At 48.4% G+C, this 20,000-nt stretch overlaps 1 protein-coding gene across 7 annotated transcripts in view; it reads right to left on the reverse strand.

Annotated features, from left to right (window-relative positions):
• scube1 (signal peptide, CUB domain, EGF-like 1) overlaps positions 1-20,000 on the reverse strand; it is a 120,048-nt gene that overhangs the window by 50,123 nt on the left and 49,925 nt on the right. The gene's annotated exons all lie outside the window — the stretch shown is intronic.

Here is a 20,000-nt window from a genome sequence, read left to right on the forward strand (position 1 = left end):
GGAGGGAGGGAGGGAGGGAGGGAGGGAGGGAGAGGGAGATGGAGGGTGATAGAGAAATCATATTAGTGGTAGATGGGTCTGTAGACCTGTAGTTGAAGACCAACGGTCTTTGCAAGATGAATCAGAAGACTGTCTGATGTGGCTCATCCTACAGCCCCAGAACGAGCCATGCTAGAAAACATTGATGGGTATGGTTGTAAAATTCTGGGAACTTTCAATACATTTTCTGGTTTTCCAGAAATCGTGGTTGGAAGGTTCTGGATTTCCTGCTTACTCCGGGAGTCCTCCAACCGTGATTGCTGGAAAACCAGTGAATTTATTGAAAGTTCCCTGGTTTTTGAAACCCTATTGACGAGGGTCATAACCATGTCTGACCGATTGACTGATGGGCTACGAGCCTGACAGCAGCCAGTTGGACTAACAGAGAGTGGGCTGATGGGAAAAGGCCTATTTAAACATCCTCATTCACAACAATGAAGGGGGTGAAGTTCCCCCTCCATCACAAACACACTACAGACTCCTCAAGGGTCATGTGCTGTGAGATTTTTATGAGCAAAAGAAATGTGTTAAACATGCCTGCCTCCCATTCCATCCGCTCTGGGGATAGCTCAGAGGCGTCGCGGTTAGCGCTGGCCGGACAGAGCTGAGCACAGTTAACTCTGTCAAAGTCATCCACATCAGTCATTTTACAATCACACTTCTCTCCTCTCTCTCTCTGTGTGTGTGTGTGTGTGTGTGTGTGTGTGTGTGTGTGTGTGTGTGTGTGTGTGTGTGTGTGTGTGTGTGTGTGTGTGTGTGTGTGTGTGTGTGTGTGTGTGTGTGTGTGTGTGTGTGTGTGTGTGTGTGTGTGTGTGTGTGTGAGAGAGACAGGGGTGAGAGGGAGGGAGGGACGGAGGCTTATCAAACGGAGGCCGTGGATCCCAATGTTTTCCTTCCCTAATTGCACAAAGCCGGTTTCATGCTCTCTGACTTCCTGCCTGAGTGCACTGAGGGTCATGGGGACATGATGTATTACACATTAAAGAGCTGCTCCCAGACACATGTTCACAGACGCACAATTTCTTGCACACACGCACACACAGACAAGTCCCAGTCAGAGAGCATATGCCAGGATCAATTAAGCCAAGTGTTAATTTAACGGATCTACACAGTCCAACTCCCTCCTCCCCCAGTCCTCCTCTCCTCCCTCCACAGTTCAGTGGTGATCTGAGGTTCTGTTCTTTCAGTCCTAGTGGCTGTACATCCCACCCGTTTCATGTGGCTTCAGCCCCGGCCCATTGATTTACACAGCAGCCCGGCGCACTAATAACTTAAATGCCCCCAGTATTTAAATCTTCATTAGAGGGGAGATGAGAGGGGGGGGAACAGAAGAGACTTTGGGGGCCAGGGGAGTGGAGCAGGAAAACGCAGCCGAAGATATCATTAGGGTCTGGGAAGGGTCTGGACAAGTTACACGGAACTTTTGAGAATATTTTGGAATCTCTCCCTGTCGGGAGCAGGGATCAGATGACGAATGTCTTATGATGAATGTATTGTGTGTGTGAGTGAGTGATGAGCGTAAGTACGAGTGTGGGCGAGCACATCAAAGTTACTTAGACACCTTGATGTTCTTAAAAATATATATACTGTATATATTTTTCATCAAAAGAAAACCCAAAATGGTCATTGAGGTGACATGTTGGGCAGAAGAAAAGAGAGATGGATGGAGAGAGGGAGTGGGTCCTGCTCTAAAGAAAACATCACTGGGACTTCAATACCCACGGAATGCATTCTCTCACAAGGAACGTTTACCAAGACAACACCACCCCCCCCCCCCCCCCCCAGACACCCCCTCCACTACATCCTGGCCCCCTCCAAAGCTCTCGAAGAGCACTGGGTAGCCCTCTCTGGTTTTCTCTCTGTGGTGTGGTGAGAGTAACAGACCATGGGGGCCCTTCATGTGCCTCATTAGGGGTCCAAACTACCTCTTTAGATAGGGGTGCTAGGAGCCCCCTTTGCAGACAAATCTAACACTACTGTCCTCAAGCATCTCCTTTCTAAAGAATCAATCTGAAAGATTCCCTACTCATCGAAGGTGTTGGAACAAATTGGAACAAATAATGGAACAAATCATGCTAAATGTAGCGTGAAATATAAAGTTATACTTGTTCCTGTACAATAATGTATTTTGGTTTATGCAAGTGTACGCATTTCACATTTGAGTTATTCTTTAAATGCACTGAAAATAAACTTGAATCGGTTAGGTTAGGAAACGTTTCCTTATGGAAAAGGAATATCTACGGCCACCTCAACAACGCAACAATTGACAAAATATGCACTGTGTCTGTTTTTAAAAACTAAATTCATAAGAAAGCAGTGTGTACAACTTCCTCTATAGTCAATTTAAACCTGGGAGAAGTCAAATAAACCTGGGAAAGGGAGAAGGTGGAGAGGGACCCCTGGACTCAGCACAATCTGTCCTGAAACAGCAAACAGAGCCGGGGGCCACCTGGGCCTTGAGCTCCGCTGGCCTCTCTACAGGTACAATGTGATGAGATGGCTGGCTGAAGAAAGGCCTGTGAGGGAGGCAACTGAAATGTTTAGTTATCAAACCTGAAGTCCAACGTGACGGGTTGATAAACGTTCCCCACCATATCACATGTCGAGCTCTGACGGGGGGGGGGGGGGAGAGATAGAGACAGAGAGAGAGAGAGAACAGACAGAGAGGGAGAAGAGGGAATGAGACGGAAAAAGGGTAAAGCCTGAGACAGAGGGAAACAGATGGAGACGGACAGAGAGAGAGACATATCTCAGCGAGTATGGAACAGAAAAGAGCTCGAAGTGAAACGGTAAAGGTTGAGTTGAGAGCTGGGCTGACTGTTCCATTCCAGCTCCCTGTCCTCATTGTTTTGACTGGGGAGGTCAGAGGGTCCAGAGCTACTGAATCACTCTGTAGTTGAGGAGAGGAGAGGAGGTAGTACTACTGTAGTGGAGGAGAGGAGAGGAGGTAGTACTACTGTAGTGGAGGAGAGGAGAGGAGGTAGTACTACTGTAGTTGAGAAGAGGAGAGGAGGTAGTACTACTGTAGTGGAGGAGAGGAGAGGAGGTAATAGTACTGTAGTGAAGGAGAGGAGGTAGTAGTACTGTAGTGGAGGAGAGGAGAGGAGGTAGTACTACTGTAGTGGAGGAGAGGAGAGGAGGTAGTACTACTGTAGTGGAGGAGAGGAGAGGAGGTAGTACTACTGTAGTGGAGGAGAGGAGAGGAGGTAGTACTACTGTAGTTGAGAAGAGGAGAGGAGGTAGTACTACTGTAGTGGAGGAGAGGAGAGGAGGTAATAGTACTGTAGTGAAGGAGAGGAGGTAGTAGTACTGTACTGGAGGAGAGGAGGTAGTAGTACTGTAGTGGAGGAGAGGAGGTAGTAGTACTGTACTGGAGGAGAGGAGGTAGTAGTACTGTAGTGGAGGAGAGGAGGTAGTAGTACTGTACTGGATGAGAGGAGGTAGTAGTACTGTAGTGGAGGAGAGGAGAGGAGGTAGTAGTACTGTAGTGGAGGAGAGGAGGTAGGAGTACTGTACTGGAGGAGAGGAGAGGAGGTAATAGTACTGTAGTGGAGGAGAGGAGGCAGTAGTACTGTAGTGGAGGAGAGGAGAGGAGGTAGTAGTACTGTAGTGAAGGAGAGGAGGTAGTAGTACTGTACTGGAGGAGAGGAGAGGAGGTAATAGTACTGTAGTGGAAGAGAGGAGGTAGTAGTACTGTAGTGGAGGAGAGGAGGCAGTAGTACTGTAGTGGAGGAGAGGAGGTAGTAGTACTGTAGTGGAGGAGAGGAGGCAGTAGTACTGTAGTGGAGGAGAGGAGAGGAGGTAGTAGTACTGTAGTGGAGGATAGGAGGTAGTAGTACTGTAGTGGAGGAGAGGAGAGGAGGTAGTAGTACTGTAGTGAAGGAGAGGAGGTAGTAGTACTGTAGTTGGAAGAGAGGAGGTAGTAGTACTGTAGTGGAGGAGAGGACGTAGTAGTACTGTAGTGGAGGAGAGGAGGTAGTAGTACTGTAGTGGAGGAGAGGAGGTAGTAGTACTGTACTGGAGGAGAGGAGGTAGTAGTACTGTAGTGGAGGACAGGAGGTAGTAGTACTGTAGTGGAGGAGAGGAGGAAGTAGTACTGTAGTGGAGGAGAGGAGGTAGTAGTACTGTAGTGGAGGAGAGGAGGTAGTAGTACTGTAGTGGAGGAGAGGAGGTAGTAGTACTGTAGTGGAGGAGAGGAGGTAGTAGTACTGTAGTGGAGGAGAGGAGGTAGTAGTACTGTAGTGGAGGAGAGGAGGTAGTAGTACTGTAGTGGAAGAGAGGAGGTAGTAGTACTGTAGTGGAGGAGAGGAGGTAGTAGTACTGTAGTGGAGGAGAGGAGGTAGTAGTACTGTAGTGGAGGAGAGGAGGTAGTAGTACTGTAGTGGAGGAGAGGAGGTAGTAGTACTGTAGTGGAGGAGAGGAGAGGATGTAGTAGTACTGTAGTGGAGGAGAGGACGTAGTAGTACTGTAGTGGAGGAGAGGAGGAAGTAGTACTGTAGTGAAGGAGAGGAGGTAGTAGTACTGTAGTGGAGGAGAGGAGGTAGTAGTACTGTAGTGGAGGAGAGGAGGTAGTAGTACTGTAGTGGAGGAGAGGAGGTAGTAGTACTGTACTGGAGGAGAGGAGGTAGTAGTACTGTAGTGGAGGAGAGGAGAGGAGGTAGTAGTACTGTACTGGAGGAGAGGAGGTAGTAGTACTGTAGTGGAGGACAGGAGGTAGTAGTACTGTACTGGAGGAGAGGAGGTAGTAGTACTGTAGTGGAGGAGAGGAGAGGAGGTAGTAGTACTGTACTGGAGGAGAGGAGGTAGTAGTACTGTAGTGGAGGAGAGGAGGTAGTAGTACTGTAGTGGAGGAGAGGAGAGGAGGTAGTAGTACTGTAGTGGAGGAGAGGAGGTAATAGTACTGTAGTGGAGGAGAGGAGAGGAGGTAGTAGTACTGTAGTGGAGGAGAGGAGGTAGTAGTACTGTAGTGGAGGAGAGGAGGTAGTAGTACTGTAGTGGAGGAGAGGAGGTAGTAGTACTGTATTGGAGGAGAGGAGGCAGTAGTGCTGTAGTGGAGGAGAGGAGAGGAGGTAGTAGTACTGTACTGGAGGAGAGGAGGTAGTAGTACTGTAGTGGAGGAGAGGAGAGGAGGCAGTAGTACTGTAGTGGAGGAGAGGAGAAGAGGTAGTAGTACTGTACTGGAGGAGAGGAGAGGAGGGAGTAGTACTGTAGTGGAGGAGAGGAGGTAGTAGTACTGTAGTGGAGGAGAGGAGGTAGTAGTACTGTAGTGGAGGAGAGGAAGTAGTAGTACTGTAGTGGAGGAGGGGAGGTAGTAGTACTGTAGTGGAGGAGAGGAGGTAGTAGTACTGTAGTGGAGGAGAGGAGGTAGGAGTACTGTAGTGGAGGAGAGGAGGTAGTAGTACTGTAGTGCAGGAGAGGAGGTAGTAGTACTGTAGTGGAGGAGAGGAGAGGAGGTAGTAGTACTATAGTGGAGGAGAGGAGAGGAGGTAGTAGTACTGTACTGGAGGAGAGGAGGTAGTAGTACTGTAGTGGAGGAGAGGAGGTAGTAGTACTGTAGTGGAGGAGAGGAGGTAGTAGTACTGTACTGGAGGAGAGGAGGTAGTAGTACTGTAGTGGAGGAGAGGAGAGGAGGTAGTAGTACTGTACTGGAGGAGAGGAGGTAGTAATACTGTAGTGGAGGACAGGAGGTAGTAGTACTGTACTGGAGGAGAGGAGGTAGTAGTACTGTAGTGGGGGAGAGGAGAGGAGGTAGTAGTACTGTACTGGAGGAGAGGAGGTAGTAGTACTGTAGTGGAGGAGAGGAGGTAGTAGTACTGTAGTGGAGGAGAGGAGAGGAGGTAGTAGTACTGTAGTGGAGGAGAGGAGGTAATAGTACTGTAGTGAAGGAGAGGAGAGGAGGTAGTAGTACTGTAGTGGAGGAGAGGAGGTAGTAGTACTGTAGTGGAGGAGAGGAGGTAGTAGTATTGTAGTGGAGGGGTGGAGAGGAGGTAGTAGTACTGTAGTGGAGGAGAGGAGGTAGTACTACTGTAGTGGAGGAGAGGAGGTAGTAGTACTGTAGTGGAGGAGAGGAGAGGAGAGGAGGTAGTAGTCTGTACTGGAGGAGAGGAGAGGAGGTAGTAGTACTGTAGTGGAGGAGAGGAGGTAGTAGTACTGTACTGGAGGAGAGGGGGTAGTAGTACTGTAGTGGAGGAGAGGAGAGGAGGTAGTAGTACTGTAGTGGAGGAGAGGAGGTAGTAGTACTGTAGTGGAGGAGAGGAGGTAGTAGTACTGTACTGGAGGAGAGGAGGTAGTAGTACTGTAGTGGAGGAGAGGAGAGGAGGTAGTAGTACTGTAGTGGAGGAGAGGAGGTAGTAGTACTGTAGTGGAGGAGAGGAGGTAGGAGTACTGTAGTGGAGGAGAGGAGGTAGTAGTACTGTAGTGCAGGAGAGGAGGTAGTAGTACTGTAGTGGAGGAGAGGAGAGGAGGTAGTAGTACTATAGTGGAGGAGAGGAGAGGAGGTAGTAGTACTGTACTGGGGGAGAGGAGGTAGTAGTACTGTAGTGGAGGAGAGGAGGTAGTAGTACTGTAGTGGAGGAGAGGAGGTAGTAGTACTGTACTGGAGGAGAGGAGGTAGTAGTACTGTAGTGGAGGAGAGGAGAGGAGGTAGTAGTACTGTACTGGAGGAGAGGAGGTAGTAATACTGTAGTGGAGGACAGGAGGTAGTAGTACTGTACTGGAGGAGAGGAGGTAGTAGTACTGTAGTGGAGGAGAGGAGAGGAGGTAGTAGTACTGTACTGGAGGAGAGGAGGTAGTAGTACTGTAGTGGAGGAGAGGAGGTAGTAGTACTGTAGTGGAGGAGAGGAGAGGAGGTAGTAGTACTGTAGTGGAGGAGAGGAGGTAATAGTACTGTAGTGAAGGAGAGGAGAGGAGGTAGTAGTACTGTAGTGGAGGAGAGGAGGTAGTAGTACTGTAGTGGAGGAGAGGAGGTAGTAGTATTGTAGTGGAGGGGTGGAGAGGAGGTAGTAGTACTGTAGTGGAGGAGAGGAGGTAGTAGTACTGTAGTGGAGGAGAGGAGGTAGTAGTACTGTAGTGGAGGAGAGGAGAGGAGGTAGTAGTCTGTACTGGAGGAGAGGAGAGGAGGTAGTAGTACTGTAGTGGAGGAGAGGAGGTAGTAGTACTGTACTGGAGGAGAGGAGGTAGTAGTACTGTAGTGGAGGAGAGGAGAGGAGGTAGTAGTACTGTAGTGGAGGAGAGGAGGTAGTAGTACTGTAGTGGAGGAGAGGAGGTAGTAGTACTGTACTGGAGGAGAGGAGGTAGTAGTACTGTAGTGGAGGAGAGGAGAGGAGGTAGTAGTACTGTAGTGGAGGAGAGGAGGTAGTAGTACTGTATTGGAGGAGAGGAGGCAGTAGTGCTGTAGTGGAGGAGAGGAGAGGAGGTAGTAGTACTGTACTGGAGGAGAGGAGGTAGTAGTACTGTAGTGGAGGAGAGGAGAAGAGGTAGTAGAACTGTACTGGAGGAGAGGAGAGGAGGGAGTAGTACTGTAGTGGAGGAGAGGAGGTAGTAGTACTGTAGTGGAGGAGAGGAGGTAGTAGTACTGTAGTGGAGGAGAGGAGGTAGTAGTACTGTAGTGGAGGAGGGGAGGTAGTAGTACTGTAGTGGAGGAGAGGAGGTAGTAGTACTGTAGTGGAGGAGAGGAGGTAGGAGTACTGTAGTGGAGGAGAGGAGGTAGTAGTACTGTAGTGGAGGAGAGGAGGTAGTAGTACTATAGTGGAGGAGAGGAGGTAGTAGTACTGTACTGGAGGAGAGGAGGTAGTAGTACTGTAGTGGAGGAGAGGAGGTAGTAGTACTGTAGTGAAGGAGAGGAGGTAGTAGTACTGTAGTGGAGGAGAGGAGGTAATAGTACTGTAGTGGAGGAGAGGAGGTACTAGTACTGTAGTGGAGGAGAGGAGGTAGTAGTACTGTAGTGAAGGAGAGGAGGTAATAGTACTGTAGTGGAGGAGAGGAGAGGAGGTAGTAGTACTGTAGTGGAGGAGAGGAGGTAGTAGTACTGTAGTGGAGGAGAGGAGGTAGTAGTACTGTAGTGGAGGAGAGGAGGTAGTAGTACTGTATTGGAGGAGAGGAGGCAGTAGTGCTGTAGTGGAGGAGAGGAGAGGAGGTAGTAGTACTGTACTGGAGGAGAGGAGGTAGTAGTACTGTAGTGGAGGAGAGGAGAGGAGGCAGTAGTACTGTAGTGGAGGAGAGGAGAAGAGGTAGTAGTACTGTACTGGAGGAGAGGAGAGGAGGGAGTAGTACTGTAGTGGAGGAGAGGAGGTAGTAGTACTGTAGTGGAGGAGAGGAGGTAGTAGTACTGTAGTGGAGGAGAGGAGGTAGTAGTACTGTAGTGGAGGAGGGGAGGTAGTAGTACTGTAGTGGAGGAGAGGAGGTAGTAGTACTGTAGTGGAGGAGAGGAGGTAGGAGTACTGTAGTGGAGGAGAGGAGGTAGTAGTACTGTAGTGCAGGAGAGGAGGTAGTAGTACTGTAGTGGAGGAGAGGAGAGGAGGTAGTAGTACTATAGTGGAGGAGAGGAGAGGAGGTAGTAGTACTGTACTGGAGGAGAGGAGGTAGTAGTACTGTAGTGGAGGAGAGGAGAGGAGGTAGTAGTACTGTAGTGGAGGAGAGGAGGTAGTAGTACTGTACTGGAGGAGAGGAGGTAGTAGTACTGTAGTGGAGGAGAGGAGAGGAGGTAGTAGTACTGTACTGGAGGAGAGGAGGTAGTAGTACTGTAGTGGAGGACAGGAGGTAGTAGTACTGTACTGGAGGAGAGGAGGTAGTAGTACTGTAGTGGGGGAGAGGAGAGGAGGTAGTAGTACTGTACTGGAGGAGAGGAGGTAGTAGTACTGTAGTGGAGGAGAGGAGGTAGTAGTACTGTAGTGGAGGAGAGGAGAGGAGGTAGTAGTACTGTAGTGGAGGAGAGGAGGTAATAGTACTGTAGTGAAGGAGAGGAGAGGAGGCAGTAGTACTGTAGTGGAGGAGAGGAGGTAGTAGTACTGTAGTGGAGGAGAGGAGGTAGGTAGTATTGTAGTGGAGGGGTGGAGAGGAGGTAGTAGTACTGTAGTGGAGGAGAGGAGGTAGTACTACTGTAGTGGAGGAGAGGAGGTAGTAGTACTGTAGTGGAGGAGAGGAGAGTAGAGGAGGCAGTAGTCTGTACTGGAGGAGAGGAGAGGAGGTAGTAGTACTGTAGTGGAGGAGAGGAGGTAGTAGTACTGTACTGGAGGAGAGGAGGTAGTAGTACTGTAGTGGAGGAGAGGAGGTAGTAGTACTGTAGTGGAGGAGAGGAGTGGAGGCAGTAGTCTGTACTGGAGGAGAGGAGAGGAGGTAGTAGTACTGTAGTGGAGGAGAGGAGGTAGTAGTACTGTACTGGAGGAGAGGAGGTAGTAGTACTGTAGTGGAGGAGAGGAGAGGAGGTAGTAGTACTGTAGTGGAGGAGAGGAGGTAGTAGTACTGTAGTGGAGGAGAGGAGGTAGTAGTACTGTACTGGAGGAGAGGAGGTAGTAGTACTGTAGTGGAGGAGAGGAGAGGAGGTAGTAGTACTGTAGTGGAGGAGAGGAGGTAGTAGTACTGTAGTGGAGGAGAGGAGGTAGTAGTACTGTATTGGAGGAGAGGAGGCAGTAGTGCTGTAGTGGAGGAGAGGAGAGGAGGTAGTAGTACTGTACTGGAGGAGAGGAGGTAGTAGTACTGTAGTGGAGGAGAGGAGAAGAGGTAGTAGAACTGTACTGGAGGAGAGGAGAGGAGGGAGTAGTACTGTAGTGGAGGAGAGGAGGTAGTAGTACTGTAGTGGAGGAGAGGAGGTAGTAGTACTGTAGTGGAGGAGAGGAGGTAGTAGTACTGTAGTGGAGGAGAGGAGGTAGTAGTACTGTAGTGGAGGAGAGGGAGGAGTAGTAGTACTGTAGTGGAGGAGAGGAGGTAGTAGTACTGTAGTGGAGGAGAGGAGGTAGTAGTACTGTAGTGGAGGAGAGGAGGTAGTAGTACTGTAGTGGAGGAGAGGAGGTAGTAGTACTGTAGTGGAGGAGAGGAGGTAGTAGTACTGTAGTGGAGGAGAGGAGGTAGTAGTACTGTACTGGAGGAGAGGAGGTAGTAGTACTGTAGTGGAGGAGAGGAGAGGAGGTAGTAGTACTGTACTGGAGGAGAGGAGGTAGTAGTACTGTAGTGGAGGAGAGGAGGTAGTAGTACTGTAGTGGAGAGGAGAGGAGGTAGTAGTACTGTAGTGGAGGAGAGGAGAGGAGGTAGTAGTACTGTAGTGGAGGAGAGGAGGTAGTAGTACTGTAGTGGAGGAGAGGAGGTAGTAGTACTGTAGTGGAGGAGAGGAGAGGAGGTAGTAGTACTGTAGTGGAGGAGAGGAGGTAGTAGTACTGTAGTGGAGGAGAGGAGAGGAGGTAGTAGTACTGTAGTGGAGGAGAGGAGGTAGTAGTACTGTAGTGGAGGAGAGGAGGTAGTAGTACTGTAGTGGAGGAGAGGAGGTAGTAGTACTGTAGTGGAGGAGAGGAGGTAGTAGTACTGTAGTGGAGGAGAGGAGGCAGTAGTGACTGTAGTGGAGGAGAGGAGAGGAGGTAGTAGTACTGTAGTGGAGGAGAGGAGAGGAGGCAGTAGTACTGTAGTGGAGGAGAGGAGAAGAGGTAGTCGTACTGTACTGGAGGAGAGGAGAGGAGGGAGTAGTACTGTAGTGGAGGAGAGGAGGTAGTAGTACTGTAGTGGAGGAGAGGAGGTAGTAGTACTGTAGTGGAGGAGAGGAGGTAGTAGTACTGTAGTGGAGGAGGGGAGGTAGTAGTACTGTAGTGGAGGAGAGGAGGTAGTAGTACTGTAGTGGAGGAGAGGAGGTAGGAGTACTGTAGTGGAGGAGAGGAGAGGAGGTAGTAGTACTGTAGTGGAGGAGAGGAGAGGAGGTAGTAGTACTGTAGTGGAGGAGAGGAGAGGAGGTAGTAGTACTGTAGTGGAGGAGAGGAGAGGAGGTAGTAGTACTGTACTGGAGGAGAGGAGGTAGTAGTACTATAGTGGAGGAGAGGAGAGGAGGTAGTAGTACTGTAGTGGAGGAGAGGAGGTAGTAGTACTGTACTGGAGGAGAGGAGGTAGTAGTACTGTAGTGGAGGAGAGGAGAGGAGGTAGTAGTACTGTACTGGAGGAGAGGAGGTAGTAGTACTGTAGTGGAGGACAGGAGGTAGTAGTACTGTACTGGAGGAGAGGAGGTAGTAGTACTGTAGTGGAGGAGAGGAGAGGAGGTAGTAGTACTGTACTGGAGGAGAGGAGGTAGTAGTACTGTAGTGGAGGAGAGGAGGTAGTAGTACTGTAGTGGAGGAGAGGAGAGGAGGTAGTAGTACTGTAGTGGAGGAGAGGAGGTAGTAGTATTGTAGTGGAGGGGTGGAGAGGAGGTAGTAGTACTGTAGTGGAGGAGAGGAGGTAGTAGTACTGTAGTGAAGGAGAGGAGTGGAGGCAGTAGTCTGTACTGGAGGAGAGGAGAGGAGGTAGTAGTACTGTAGTGGAGGAGAGGAGGTAGTAGTACTGTACTGGAGGAGAGGAGGTAGTAGTACTGTAGTGGAGGAGAGGAGTGGAGGCAGTAGTCTGTACTGGAGGAGAGGAGAGGAGGTAGTAGTACTGTAGTGGAGGAGAGGAGGTAGTAGTACTGTACTGGAGGAGAGGAGGTAGTAGTACTGTAGTGGAGGAGAGGAGGTAGTAGTACTGTAGTGGAGGAGAGGAGTGGAGGCAGTAGTCTGTACTGGAGGAGAGGAGAGGAGGTAGTAGTACTGTAGTGGAGGAGAGGAGGTAGTAGTACTGTACTGGAGGAGAGGAGGTAGTAGTACTGTAGTGGAGGAGAGGAGAGGAGGTAGTAGTACTGTAGTGGAGGAGAGGAGGTAGTAGTACTGTAGTGGAGGAGAGGAGGTAGTAGTACTGTATTGGAGGAGAGGAGGTAGTAGTACTGTAGTGGAGGAGAGGAGAGGAGGTAGTAGTACTGTACTGGAGGAGAGGAGGTAGTAGTACTGTAGTGGAGGAGAGGAGAAGAGGTAGTAGAACTGTACTGGAGGAGAGGAGAGGAGGGAGTAGTACTGTAGTGGAGGAGAGGAGGTAGTAGTACTGTAGTGGAGGAGAGGAGGTAGTAGTACTGTAGTGGAGGAGAGGAGGTAGTAGTACTGTAGTGGAGGAGGGGAGGTAGTAGTACTGTAGTGGAGGAGAGGAGGTAGTAGTACTGTAGTGGAGGAGAGGAGGTAGGAGTACTGTAGTGGAGGAGAGGAGGTAGTAGTACTGTAGTGAAGGAGAGGAGAGGAGGTAGTAGTACTGTAGTGAAGGAGAGGAGAGGAGGTAGTAGTACTGTAGTGGAGGAGAGGAGAGGAGGTAGTAGTACTGTAGTGAAGGAGAGGAGAGGAGGTAGTAGTACTGTAGTGAAGGAGAGGAGAGGAGGTAGTAGTACTGTAGTGGAGGAGAGGAGGTAGTAGTACTGTAGTGGAGGAGAGGAGGTAGTAGTACTGTAGTGGAGGAGAGGAGGTAGTAGTACTGTAGTGGAGGAGAGGAGAGGAGGTAGTAGTACTGTAGTGGAGGAGAGGAGGTAGTAGTACTGTAGTGGAGGAGAGGAGGTAGTAGTACTGTAGTGGAGGAGAGGAGAGGAGGTAGTAGTACTGTAGTGAAGGAGAGGAGAGGAGGTAGTAGTACTGTAGTGGAGGAGAGGAGAGGAGGTAGTAGTACTGTAGTGGAGGAGAGGAGGTAGTAGTACTGTAGTGGAGGAGAGGAGGTAGTAGTACTGTAGTGGAGGAGAGGAGAGGAGGTAGTAGTACTGTAGTGGAGGAGAGGAGGTAGTAGTACTGTAGTGGAGGAGAGGAGGTAGTAGTACTGTAGTGGAGGAGAGGAGGTAGTAGTACTGTAGTGGAGGAGAGGAGGCAGTAGTACTGTAGTGGAGGAGAGGAGAGGAGGTAGTAGTACTGTAGTGGAGGAGAGGAGGTAGTAGTACTGTAGTGGAGGAGAGGAGAGGAGGTAGTAGTACTGTAGTGGAGGAGAGGAGGTAGTAGTACTGTAGTGGAGAGGAGAGGAGGTAGTAGTACTGTAGTGAAGGAGAGGAGAGGAGGTAGTAGTACTGTACTGGAGGAGAGGAGGTAGTAGTACTGTAGTGGAGGAGAGGAGGTAGTAGTACTGTACTGGAGGAGAGGAGGTAGTAGTACTGTAGTGGAGGAGAGGAGAGGAGGTAGTAGTACTGTACTGGAGGAGAGGAGGTAGTAGTACTGTAGTGGAGGAGAGGAGGTAGTAGTACTGTAGTGGAGGAGAGGAGAGGAGGTAGTAGTACTGTAGTGGAGGAGAGGAGGTAGTAGTACTGTAGTGGAGGGGGGAGAGGAGGTAGTAGTACTGTAGTGGAGGAGAGGAGGTAGTAGTACTGTAGTGAAGGAGAGGAGTGGAGGCAGTAGTCTGTACTGGAGGAGAGGAGAGGAGGTAGTAGTACTGTAGTGGAGGAGAGGAGGTAGTAGTACTGTATTGGAGGAGAGGAGGCAGTAGTGCTGTAGTGGAGGAGAGGAGAGGAGGTAGTAGTACTGTACTGGAGGAGAGGAGGTAGTAGTACTGTAGTGGAGGAGAGGAGAAGAGGTAGTAGAACTGTACTGGAGGAGAGGAGAGGAGGGAGTAGTACTGTAGTGGAGGAGAGGAGGTAGTAGTACTGTAGTGGAGGAGAGGAGGTAGTAGTACTGTAGTGGAGGAGAGGAGGTAGTAGTACTGTAGTGGAGGAGGGGAGGTAGTAGTACTGTAGTGGAGGAGAGGAGGTAGTAGTACTGTAGTGGAGGAGAGGAGGTAGGAGTACTGTAGTGGAGGAGAGGAGGTAGTAGTACTGTAGTGGAGGAGAGGAGGTAGTAGTACTGTAGTGGAGGAGAGGAGGTAGTAGTACTATAGTGGAGGAGAGGAGGTAGTAGTACTGTACTGGAGGAGAGGAGGTAGTAGTACTGTAGTGGAGGAGAGGAGGTAGTAGTACTGTAGTGAAGGAGAGGAGGTAGTAGTACTGTAGTGGAGGAGAGGAGGTAATAGTACTGTAGTGGAGGAGAGGAGGTAATAGTACTGTAGTGGAGGAGAGGAGGTAGTAGTACTGTAGTGAAGGAGAGGAGAGGAGGTAGTAGTACTGTAGTGGAGGAGATGAGGTAGTAGTACTGTAGTGGAGGAGAGGAGGTAGTAGTACTGTACTGGAGGAGAGCAAGTAGTAGTACTGTAGTGGAGGAGAGGAGGTAGTAGTACTGTAGTGGAGAGGAGAGGAGGTAGTAGTACTGTAGTGGAGGAGAGGAGAGGAGGTAGTAGTACTGTAGTGAAGGAGAGGAGAGGAGGTAGTAGTACTGTAGTGGAGGAGAGGAGAGGAGGTAGTAGTACTGTAGTGGAGGAGAGGAGGTAGTAGTACTGTAGTGAAGGAGAGGAGAGGAGGTAGTAGTACTGTAGTGAAGGAGAGGAGAGGAGGTAGTAGTACTGTAGTGGAGGAGAGGAGGTAGTAGTACTGTAGTGGAGGAGAGGAGGTAGTAGTACTGTACTGGAGGAGAGCAGGTAGTAGTACTGTAGTGGAGGAGAGGAGGTAGTAGTACTGTAGTGGAGAGGAGAGGAGGTAGTAGTACTGTAGTGGAGGAGAGGAGAGGAGGTAGTAGTACTGTAGTGAAGGAGAGGAGAGGAGGTAGTAGTACTGTAGTGGAGGAGAGGAGATAGTAGTACTGTAGTGGAGGAGAGGAGGTAGTAGTACTGTAGTGAAGGAGAGGAGAGGAGGTAGTAGTACTGTAGTGAAGGAGAGGAGAGGAGGTAGTAGTACTGTAGTGGAGGAGAGGAGGTAGTAGTACTGTAGTGGAGGAGAGGAGGTAGTAGTACTGTACTGGAGGAGAGGAGGTAGTAGTACTGTAGTGAAGGAGAGGAGGTAGTAGTACTGTAGTGGAGGAGAGGAGGTAGTAGTACTGTAGTGGAGGAGAGGAGGTAGTAGTACTGTAGTGGAGGAGAGGAGGTAGTAGTACTGTAGTGGAGGAGAGGAGGTAGTAGTACTGTACTGGAGGAGAGGAGGTAGTAGTACTGTAGTGGAGGAGAGGAGGTAGTAGTACTGTAGTGAAGGAGAGGAGAGGAGGTAGTAGTACTGTAGTGAAGGAGAGGAGAGGAGGTAGTAGTACTGTAGTGGAGGAGAGGAGAGGAGGTAGTAGTACTGTAGTGAAGGAGAGGAGAGGAGGTAGTAGTACTGTAGTGAAGGAGAGGAGAGGAGGTAGTAGTACTGTAGTGGAGGAGAGGATGTAGTAGTACTGTAGTGGAGGAGAGGAGGTAGTAGTACTGTAGTGGAGGAGAGGAGGTAGTAGTACTGTAGTGGAGGAGAGGAGAGGAGGTAGTAGTACTGTACTGGAGGAGAGGAGGTAGTAGTACTGTAGTGGAGGAGAGGAGGTAGTAGTACTGTAGTGGAGGAGAGGAGAGGAGGTAGTAGTACTGTAGTGGAGGAGAGGAGAGGAGGTAGTAGTACTGTAGTGGAGGAGAGGAGGGAGTAGTACTGTAGTGGAGGAGAGGAGGCAGTAGTACTGTAGTGGAGGAGAGGAGGTAGTAGTACTGTAGTGGAGGAGAGGAGGTAGTAGTACTGTAGTGGAGGAGAGGAGGTAGTAGTACTGTAGTGGAGGAGAGGAGGCAGTAGTACTGTAGTGGAGGAGAGGAGGCAGTAGTACTGTAGTGGAGGAGAGGAGAGGAGGTAGTAGTACTGTAGTGGAGGAGAGGAGGTAGTAGTACTGTAGTGGAGGAGAGGAGGTAGTACTGTAGTGAAGGAGAGAAGGGAGAGAGAGGGAGGGAGAGACAGAGATGTTGAGAGAGAGGAGAGGGGAATGGAGGGAGAGAGAGACATGGAGGAGGTGAAAGAGTAAGAAAGAGGGGGGAGAAGGGGAAAGAGAGGGGAGGAGGAGAGAAAAAGAAAGAAGTAGACAGAGACAGTAGGTGGAAGTCAGAGAGAGTGAGAGACAGAGATAGACAGATGGAGACAGAGAGGCCTATTTTAGTGCCTCAGGTCTCTCCTGCCTCCAGTATTTCCGCTGAGGGAGGAGAAGATGGTGGTGTTTTTGTGGCAGGCTGGATGCCAGTCAGAGAGACTGATCTCTCTCTCGCCAGGGCTGCCTCAGTCACAACAACAAGAGGAGTCCAGGACACACAGAGGAGCTGCCTGAAGAGAGAGGGGTCCTCTGAGATCTGAGAGGGACGAGCTGCTGTTCTGCATCTCTTTCGAGAGTCGCCAGTCATCACTGTCCCGTGTAAATGCGCCTGAGCGTGTGTGTGCCTGTGCACGTGCATGCGCGCGTAAATGTACGTGTGTGCGTGGTGGGGACCAGTGTGTTTGCACTCCTCTGCCCTGAGTGGTGATCACACAGCACAGCCGCAGCCGCACAGCACAGCCGCCCATAAAGCTTCCACTTAAAAGGACCCTTTTAAATAGACCCTTTAAAGGCTCCCAATGTAATATCAAACGGGAAGGACGTTCAAAGCCTCGCTGCAACAATTTATACAACTATTAGAGCTAAAGTTCCTCTTCAAAGAGCCTCTCTAGATGCCTGATTCGTCATCTATAGCTGCGTAGGTTCTGATGTCAGAGACGGCAAGTAGAGAAGAATTCAGTTTGAAGACTAACTTGAAGATTCCATCTCTTACATAGTGGCTTTTAAGATGTACGGAGCAGCTATCCTCACTACTGTATAGGAGAGTTATTTGTTAACGGACTGTCAATCATACAGTATAAACCACTGAGACGATTTGACTGGTTTAAATCAACCACAATCGGTGCTTTGTTGTATTGCATGGAAGATGTAGGCATCTATAGGTAGATACATGGACGGCTGTAGCCAACTTGGTAGCAAGCATTAAGGCGCCCTTGTCCCTTCAACTAAAAACTGCAGGCTCGTTGGAGGAAAAACCACACCACACACACACCCCCCCTCCTCTCCTCTCTTTCCGTCCGTGCTCTTGTAAATGCCATTTTAATTGAAATCTGTCAGTCTCTCTCTCTCTCTTTCTCTCTCTTGCTCACTGGCCTCTCTCTCTCTCTCTCTCTCTCTCCACTGAAACCACAATGCTATAGGTACTAAGCCATGAATTTCAATGAGTGCTTTTCTTCAACGCGCTGCATTGATTTCCTTCAAACTGAGCACTCCCCTATTCCAATAACCCTCCCCAATCTCTTCCTCAAATACAAGACGGCGCACAGACACTTTCTCTCTCTCTCTCTCTCTCTATGTCTCTCCCTCTCTCTATGTCTCTCCCTCTCTCTCTCCCTCTCTTTCTCTCTCTGTCGTGGGAAGTGGAGTCTCAGACGAAAGCAAAGGTGATATTAGTGATTCCTGTGATGTCATAATAAAAGGACCAATTGGGACCGCCAGTAATACCACCAGTAACACAGGGCCTCTTCTCTGCTGTTGCATTAGTGAAACTGGGTGGAGAGGAGGGCAGGAAGCTGGTTGTTCAGTTCACTTTAACAGAGTCCAGCTGTTCATCTCTGTTACCGTTTTTTACAATCCCTTTGGCACTAATTTCAGAACCTTGTGGTAATTTTTCAAAACTCTAGACACAAAATTCAAAACGGTCATCACTTGTAACACAGGCTGTCCAATGTTCAAAACATTGCATTGTGCATTCATATCTTTAAAGAAACCTTGCACGTGCAGAATCATTGGTTCAAATAACTAATTTATCATGAAATACCATAGGAGCATTCATTTAGATCACCCACACACAAGATACCGATAGTTTCACTGTGTAGTTGTTCGTACAATCATTAAATATTGCATTATAAAATATGTGATACATGTTTCATTATGGTACTACACATAAGTACATCACTGTAAAAGGACTAGTAAAGAGAATACTACAGACAGTGGAATCATTAAACAACATCTGAAATGTATTGATTAAATACAATAAAATCACTAATAGGTTTCTTTGAATCAAAGCAAAAATAATTAGCTACAAAAAAAGAAAAAAACTACAGTAAAACATCAACTGCAGTGTTCCTCACCTGGCTTACTGTAAAAAGCAAAACAAAGGATTGATTACTGTACTTCTATATTTCCATCAAACCTGTCTTGTGGATTTGGCCATAGGTTCTCATCCACATCACAATTAATGTTTTCATTAGCCAAACATCTTCGGAAGAATCTTCGGGCGAATCCAGGCCTGACACTGGTCTGCCGTGATGTCATTGCATGCGTCATCCATGGCCTGGAGAAGGGTGGCTTGTTCGTGAGGGCGCCTATCATATACCTTCCACCATGTGGAGAAAAATTACTCAATCGGGTTTTAGGAAAGGAGAGTATGGGGGTAAGTACAGGGTGGTAAATTGTGGATGGACCTGAAACCATGCTTGCACCATTTGAGCATGGTGGAGCCGGACATTATCCCACACAATGACATAGGTCATGCCATCAGCTCTACAGACCTGATTTAGCTCATCAAGGAAGGTTACATTCAAACAGTGAATCATGTGGCTGCCTGCAACTCAATATATAGAGTTTATAGAGTAGAGAGCTTTAGATGTTGTTCGACCAAACATTAGAACGGACAAGATGCGTAATCTAAGCAACTTTGACCGTGGTATTATTGTTGATGCTACACATGGTGATTCCAGCATCTCAGAAACAGCTGCCTTCCTGGGATTTTTACGCACTACAGTCTCTAGAGTTTACAGAGAATGGTGCGATAAACAAAACACATTCAGTGAGCGGCAGTTCTGTGGGCAAAAACACCTTGTTAATGAGAGAGGTCAGAAGAGAATGTCCAGACTCATTCAAGCTAACAGGAAGGCCACAAATGCTCAAATAACAGCTGTTTAAAACAGTGGTGTGCAGAAGGGCATCTCTTAACGTACAACACCGTGAATAATTCAGGCTGTTGTGGAGGCAAAAGGGGGTCCTACCCAGTACTAGATAGGTGTACCTAATAAAGTGGCTGGTGAGTAATGTCAAATCTGAAAACATGGTCTGGAAAAGTGGTACATGGGACCATAGAAACAGTGTCTGATAAAGAACGATGATGAAATATTACATCCATAGATAATGTAGTCCAATTGGTTCATATTCCACAGCTGGATAAGAGCGTCTGCTAAATGACTAAAATGTAATGTAAATGTAATTGGTGTCAATGGATCTCGTTATCCTGCAACTTTCATGGTCTAAACATGGATTATTGTTCGTTAGTTTCCATAAAACTATGCATTAAGAGTAATGCAACAGGTACTTATCATTTTGAGCAGTTGTATTAATTGATAGTTAGATTATTGTAATGACATGAATAGACAGTCATCTCAGTAATGTGTGAATTGCATTTTGAAATGGTAATACTTTGATGTTAATTAAGTTGTGTCATTTTGAACAGGTGATTTTAGTTCAATGAACAAATGATCTTAGCTTTATGTGTATTGTATCCAAGCAATTGGAAAAAGTGTTAGAGTTTTGAAAAATTAGCTTTTTGATCATTGGTTGTGAGTTTTGTGTCTAGAGTTTTGAAAAATGACATCAAGGTTCCGAAATTAGTGGCAAAGTGATTGTAAAAAACTGTAAGGGAACAAGAGCTTTACTAACCTGGTGCCAGATCTGTTTGTACTGTCTTGCTCCTATGGTCATTGAAGTTGGCAAGACAGCACAAACAGATCTGGAATCAGGCTACAGTTGTAACTGCCATTTGGGTCAGGAACCTTCCCTAACCTGGATTTTTTGAATTAGAAGTGTGTGTGTGTGTGTGTGTGTGTGTGTGTGTGTGTGTGTGTGTGTGTGTGTGTGTGTGTGTGTGTGTGTGTGTGTGTGTGTGTGTGTGTGTGTGTGTGTGTGTGTGTGTGTGTGTGTGTGTGTGTGTGTGTGTGTGTGTGTGTGTGTGTGTGTGTGTGTGTGTGTGTGGACAGTATGGAGATGTTGCGGCGTCCATTCCCCTGTAGCTCTGACGGTTGTAACTAACTCCACACACACACCAGGTCAGTCACACTCACACTCGTAAAACATTTTGACTTACCAAAAACA

The sequence above is a fragment of the Salvelinus alpinus genome, chromosome 11 (genome assembly GCF_045679555.1).
Source record: "Salvelinus alpinus chromosome 11, SLU_Salpinus.1, whole genome shotgun sequence".
Taxonomy (NCBI): Eukaryota; Metazoa; Chordata; class Actinopteri; order Salmoniformes; family Salmonidae; genus Salvelinus; species Salvelinus alpinus.